The following is a 7,393-nucleotide window of genomic DNA, read 5'->3' on the forward strand; positions in this document are numbered from 1 at the left end:
AGGAAGGAAGTAGGAGAGCAATCAAAACAAAACATTCTGGCCCCAGTTCAATAAAGCAGAACGCATTCCTGCCTCCTGCCCGCCTCTAAAGTGTTTGACAGTTTTCCCTTTTTGTTCATACTTCTGACTCTAGTGTAGTATCGTTTATAAGCTTGGTATTTTTGTCATCATTTTGCCTTAAACATGGGCACAAAGAAGACTTCAACAGCAGTAAACAGTAGCTTGCGGAAATGTTTTTGTGTTTGAATTCTGATTAAATTTGTCCTTCAATAAGATTTCTGCTCATGCCCACTCTCTCTCTCTTTACTTTCCCGAAATTTCCCCTCCAACACTGCAGCTCATCTCCACACCCACAGGATGTTAGCAGGTTTAAAGGAACAGAATGTACCTTTTTATGACTGCCAAGACTGAAAAAAGCCTTTAAGACTGCATGATGAATTTCTAAGGATATAGTTAATGATCAGTAGGGCAGATTTTGTGAGGTAGGAGCTGTTCCAAAGTTTCTGATAGGTTAGTCTCTGCACACATTGAGAGTTTTGTGTGTGAGATGGGAAATTAGGAGATGTTACCTTTCTTTTTTTCTGCTTATTTGCATATTTTAAATTGTATACTATAAATAGAGCTTCCCAGGTGGAGCTAGGAGTAAAGAACCCACGTGCCTAATGCAAGAGACCAGGACTCAGTCCCTAGGTGGGGAAGATCCCACCCAGATCCCACCCATGGAGAAAAGCATGGCAACCCACTCTAGTATTCTTGCCTGGAGAACCCATGGACAGAGGAGCCTGGTGGGCTACAGCCCATGTGGTCACAAATGCTGGATACAACTGAAGTGACTTGGGATGCGCGTGTGTACATACCATAAATAATCACTGTTTCCTAACGTGTATGTTCACACTTAACCTTATAGCAAGGACAAAAGACAAAAACCCAGCCCTATACCTGTTATAAAAATTATCTCATTATTTGTTACATTATTGTAAATGAATTTTATTTCATTTCGTATACTATATTTAACCATTTATGTCCATTTCTTGACATTTCGGTTGCTGTCGTTGTTTTTGCCATTGTGCCTTTAGCACCCACAATTGTGACTTCATGGGGGTGTTGGCTGCATTCAGGTAAAGGGGAAAGCTTGAGTCTGGTTTGCAGATGGTTCTCCTGATACCGGCTGACATGGACTGCTGAGGTGCCTGGAGGCAGCTGGAGGTAGGAAGAGGAAGGTGAATGATACCCTTGGATTGGACTCCAAGGTGAGACCCACATGTGTGCTGTCCAAAGAGCGTCTACTTCAAAGGAGACTCTCTGTAAAAGGGTGCACGTGGTGAGCTGCAGTATGGATGTTTCTCAGCCTCGTCTCCAGCTATACCAGTGTGATGTAAGGAAGGTAGGAATAAGGGCTGAAGACTACTAATAACTGCAACAAAATTTCCCCTTATAGAGACTGACTTGGTCATTGGCCGCTTTGAGTGCCAAGTTTTCTAAGCAATGTCCAGTCCTGAACATTTCATATTGTAGCATATACTAAGTGAGGCATGGAGGAGTTAACCACAGTGTGAATCCTTTCTGACCCAGCAGCACCAGCTCCAGTTGTAGAATACTGAACTACCAGGACCTGTTTCACTATTTGTAAATAGTGGCAGGGCTCACTGAATGGGGTGGCTTGGTTTTCTAGAAGGATTTATGTGTTGTCCTGATTGATTCTGCTCTCAAGAGCCATTCCCAGAGCAATAAAACACCCTGAAGTATCTGTAGTGGATTCCAATACCATTCTGTAGGTCTTCTGCACTAAGTGAACTGGTGATGACCTTTGACTAACAGGGCTAAGAGATGAGTTTTGACCATCATCTCCTTTGGGTTTCTATTTACTCTTATCCAGGTTCACCACTGTGGGAATGATCATGTCTTTCTCTAGAGCATGGATGACTAACTGTAGTGATGTCTTAGGCTATGCATATGTTCTTCCTCAAAGAACAGTCTTGGAGGGCAGAGGATCAGTCTATTTCTATAGAAGGCTTTGATTTTTTCTAATGCACCCCACACAGTGCTAGTTCCCTTGCACAATATTGACTTGTTAATCCAGGAAATGGTTACATATTCTTTGAATTTTTTTTATTGTAATAAAATACATGTGCCATAAAAGTTACCATTTTAACAATTTCTAAGTTTGTAATTCTGTGACATTAAGTCCATGAATTTTTGCTTCTAATCTTGAGCCCACGTTTCCTTTCTGTCCCTTGGACTACAAGGAGATCCAACCAGTCAATCCTTAAGGAAATCAGTCCTGAATATTCATTGGAAGGACTGATGTTGAAGCTGAAGCTCCAATACTTTGGCCACCTGATGCAAAGACCTGACTCATGAAAAAGACCCTCATGCTGGGAAAGATTGAAGGCAGGAGGAGAAGGGGACGACAGAGAGTGAGATAGTTGGATGCCATCACTGACTCAAAGGACATGAGTTTGAGCAAGCTCCAGGAGTTGGTGATGGCCAGGGAAGCCTGGCATGCTTCAGTTCATGGGGTCACAAAGAGACGGACACGACTGAGCGACTGAACTGACTAACTGACTTCCTTTGTGTTTGGAAGCTTCATTCTCTCCAGTGTCATGACCGTGTGTCCTTCATGCCAAGGTGCCATCAACTGAAAAATAAGCTACCATCTTAAGAGAAACATTTATTTAAAAAATGGTATTCCTGGCAAGTTTCTGTGATTATCACTTACAAGCCACATTCCTATTTCAGAAGAGTTAATATAGAAAATGCAAATGACAAAATTGAATGTATATATAGCTTCTCTGTGTCCTGTGGCAATGACAAGAGTTTTAAAAAATGTTTCAGTGAGGAAGGACACTTTCTGTATGGCATCTGTGACAATCAAGCTGAAAATCCATAGCTTACTAGGGAGTGACAGGTTCACCATGACACCTCTGAAATAAAAGGGATGTTTAGGTTTGTGGAGAATAACAGTCTGTTAAGACAATCACAGAGAAAGTTTTTATTGAAGACTAAATAACCACTACCACAGGAAAAGTTTTCATACTTACTGAACAGCTACTTTATTTACATACATTTCTCACTTTACCTTCAATGCAATCTTGGTAGGCAGGTTTGATCCACGTTTTACAGAAGATAAACAGGCTCAGAGTGTTTCAGTAATTTCCAAGATCTGATGCCTGGTAAGTGGTGGAACTGGGGTTTGACATTTGGTCTGAATGACTCTAGTGCCTGCACCATTTAACTCCTGGACTCTCCCACTCTGTAACATGATAGAAACAACTGAATTCCCTGGTTTCCTTCTAGGCTTGCAGTCTTAATATGATCTCTGCTTTAAACCCTCTGGTGGCCGTTCCTATAGAATCATTTGTTGACTAATCAGATACTACTTTGTGATGTGTTTCTATTTTTTGACCCACATTTTAAACTGTGTTATTGACTATTTTATGTATTTTTGTCATTTCTTTTCCATAGTTTATAAACCCTGAGAGGACACTGACTTTGACTGTTGTATCTCTCGTAGCATTTTGTGAATCACTGATGCTCAATTACTACCTATTGACTTGATTTTAATGAACATTAGGGAGACATTTTCTGACATAGTTGATCTGAAATAAAAGTCACTGTAAAGATCATTTAAGTCATTAAGATATGGTTCATGGGATTTCTGACAATTCTTATACCCACAATTCAGAAGATTCAGGGAGATTGATGAGTGAATAAAATTCGAGGACGGCTTTTTCATTAAGGGATTCTAGAAAATATTATTATTGCTTTCCATATTTGCTGTTAAAATTGCTTTAGATTTCAGTCACATTCTCATTATATTCATATTTTTGTCAGTCAGATTATACTCATCATGAGCTTCCACCTCATCAGGGAAACTTCCCTTACCAAGGGAAGTTTATTATTATTATTTTTTGATTTTTTTTTTTTTTTGAGATTTTTTTTTTTTTGGTGTGGACCATTTGAAAAATCTTTACGGAATTTGTTACAAAACTGTTTCTGTTTTATGTTTTGGAATTTTGGCCATGTGGCAGGTGGGGTCTCAGCTCCCAAACCAGTGCATTAGACCTGCACTGCAGGTTAAACCTGCAACCCCTGCGTTAGAAGGTGAAATCTTAACTACTGAACCACCAGGGAAGTCCCTATTACTAATATTATTGATTTTACCTCTGAACTTTATTTTTTTAAATATTTCAGAAAACTAGTGCTGAAAGTTTTTCATGCTGAAATGTCTATCAAGATCAAAGGAGGGCAGGAAAACAAAAGCAAACTTTATTCAGGAGTTTCGCTTCTCTCTTGTCTTTGGCCGTTGTTGCCTCCTTGGGACCCTTCCCGTGAGAGGGAGACGCTGGCCAGCAGCCTGAGTGTCAGTGAGAACTCTCTCAGTGAGCAACAGAAGAGATAAGCAAACTTTCTTTCATTCCATGGTAGAACTTATTTGCATTGGAAAAGTGCATGTAATTCAAACTATAATTCTCATTCTTGTGCCAAATGTAATCCTGGAGGAGACTGTTGCTGGCACGAGGTTTTACTGCCTCAAAGCCAGTAGCTTGGTTTTTCCATCTGGGCTAGGCATAGATTTTGCAAGCTTTTTTTCCCCCCTGAGTTACTTATTCTCTGGTAAATTCCAGTCCTGGGCTACTGTAGGATATATGCAAGGCTTTGCCCCAAGAATTGGAAATGTACTATGGCCCTTGTTTAAAAATGTTTTGCTACTGGAAGTACAACTAGTTCTACTGAGGTTTGTCTTGGCCACCTCAGGTTTGTGGATTCAGTTCAGAGTTTTGATTTAGCTCTACAAGGTTTTATGGCTTGGCTACCTGAGTGACTGGCTCTCACACTATTCCTTCCTCCAAACTGGGAAGATGTGTTGGAGTACTTGGCTAAAGAGTAACACATTTTCCTGTGGAATAGTCATAAGGATGGCTCAAGTGTTCTTGGAGGGTGTTCGTATTTGGAATTCCCCTATCTGGTCTAACACTTCTCGAGTGGTTGACTTTTCCTGATGGGGAGGTGTTTAAGTACTCTGTCTTATGTAGTGTCTGTTGCGCTGAATTAATTTATGTAGGTTTTCTCAAAGTTTGAAGTCTGTATTTGGTCCCTGTTGCTACAGCAACAAATTACACAAATGTAAACAGTGCAAATTTGTTTTCTGGTGTTCTAGTGTTCCCAAGATCAAAAGACATCTTAGAGGCCAAAAGCTAGATGTCAGCAGTCCTGTTTTTTTCTGGAGGCTTCAGGGGAGAATCTGTTCCTTACCACTTTCATTTCTCGAGTACCCCAGCATTCCCTGGATATATCACTTTAAACTCTGCCTTCAAGGTCGCCATACCTTTTCCTCTGTGGGTGTGCTCTTCATGACCCCATGGACTGTAGCCCAGCAAGCTCCTCTGTCCATGGGATTCTCCAGGCAAGAATACTGGAGTGGGTTGACATTCCCTTCTCCAGGGGATCTTCCTGATCAAGGGGTTGAACCCAGGTCTCCTGCATTGCAGGTGGATTCTTTCCTGTCTGAGCCACCAGGGAAGCCTTTTCCTCTACAATAGACAAATTCTTTCTTTCAATTACAAGGGCTCTGATTACATTTAGGGCCCACCAGTAATCCTGAGTAACGTCCAAATCTCACATCCTTAGTCACATCATTTTTGCCATATAAGGCTCTGGTGGGTTGGACATGGACGTTTTGATGGAGGGGTGAGAGTGGGGGAGGGGCTCATTGTTCAGCCTACCACAGAGCCTGATGGATCTGAACTTGGATCTTGGCTCTAACAATGTTAAGCTTTCTAAAGCTTAGATTGCTCATGTCTAAAATGATGATAATAATGCTTATCTCTTACTAGGTTGATGTTATGACTTTGATGAGTAAAGTAAGTATGGTAGGTATCAGGGACCCCATGGGCTTCCAGCTAATTTTTTTTTCTTGTCTCCTCTTATAGTATCTGAAAAATTAAAGATTTCAGTTGAAGGTAAGTGACTCAGCTTTATAAATACTGTAGTACCCATACAAAATACTAAAATTAATTCTGCTGAAGTGATTATCATGCAGACAAAATACTAGTTAATATCTAGTTAGGTGTCCAAGTCAGCTTGAAACTGTAATAGAACCCAAGAGAGAATGTATTATTATGTTGAGAGATGTACATATTGTAATATGAATGAAATTAGAAGCTCTCCAACTTAAATACCACATTGAGGATTTTCCCCTGTTAATATCTACTCTGATTTGTCTCAACAGATCAGCCTACTTTGTGTTCAGGGGACAAGAAGTGAGAGATATATCATTGAAGTGTATCATTCTTCAAATGCTAATATGTTTTTTATTTAGGTATGGAATACATTAAAGCAATGATAATTTGTTTAAAGAGTATTAATTGAGCATCTCTGATCAGGTCAGACAGTGGTCAAGATGTTGATAATGTAAAGCTGAAAGGCCATGATTTCTACCTTTAAATGGTTTATAATCTAATGGGGAGACAGAAATAAATAAATAAATAATTTCCATAGATTAGAATAAGAATTGTAATGGGTGCAATGGAAGCACAGGGGAGGAAGTACGTGGAGGAGAGATATTCTTGAGCTGACTGTCTGTTTGTTTACTTTTACTTGAGTTTATTTTTTGCAGCATTTATTTCTGGGCCATAAGTTTTTGTTTCTTGAGTTTCTTCTGTGATATCTTTTTCTTCTGTGAAGATACCTTCTGTGAAGCACCTCTTCTGGCTTAGAAACAATCTGCTCTTTTTCAGGAAGGATCACCTCCGTGTGGCAGGGAGAGCTTATGTACGGGTTGATCCGACGATGAGCTATGTAAGTCCTGCGCTGCATCCTAGGGGCTTTGTTCACCTGGGTGACTAGCAAATCTACATCTAAGGCCTTAAGTTCATAATTACTCTGCATTTTTGAGCATGTGCAGTAAAAATTCAGCTCTCTTGTTAGGCCACTGACCCTGTGTCCAGCCCCACTGTTTGGCCTGTGCAAGACTACCAACTCCACCACTGTAACGACAGAATGGCACATGTTGCTTCTTTGAGGTGACATCCTGCAGATATTTGGTGGCTTTTCAGATTGCATATTCTTAATGGCCTGGGCAGTTTCACAAGTATTCTTAAAGTGAACATGAAGATTTGAGCCTCTTGATTTGCATGATTTTGTGGGATTTTCTGGGTCAAGTGAATACCATACCATTTTTAGAGGTCACCTCAGGCTGCTTACTAGAAAAGCTTGAACCAACTCTTGAGGAAGGGAAAGGCTATTTTCCAGGTGAATATGGGGATAGATTAATCTAGGCAAAGGAAGCTGTATCTGAACGTGTATAGAAGGACCATAATATTACATGTTCACAGAACCATCACTAGCTTAACGTGGTAGGAGCAGACAGGTATAGAAATTTATCTTAATA

The 7,393-nt window shown here is 40.2% G+C and overlaps 1 pseudogene; it reads right to left on the reverse strand.

The window, feature by feature from the left end:
* Window positions 1-6,622: 6,622 nt before the first annotated feature.
* LOC136169816 (large ribosomal subunit protein uL22-like) lies at window positions 6,623-7,179 on the reverse strand (annotated as a pseudogene).
* Between the last annotated feature and the right edge of the window lie 214 nt (window positions 7,180-7,393).

The sequence above is a fragment of the Muntiacus reevesi genome, chromosome 5 (assembly GCF_963930625.1).
Source record: "Muntiacus reevesi chromosome 5, mMunRee1.1, whole genome shotgun sequence".
Lineage (NCBI taxonomy): Eukaryota > Metazoa > Chordata > Mammalia > Artiodactyla > Cervidae > Muntiacus > Muntiacus reevesi.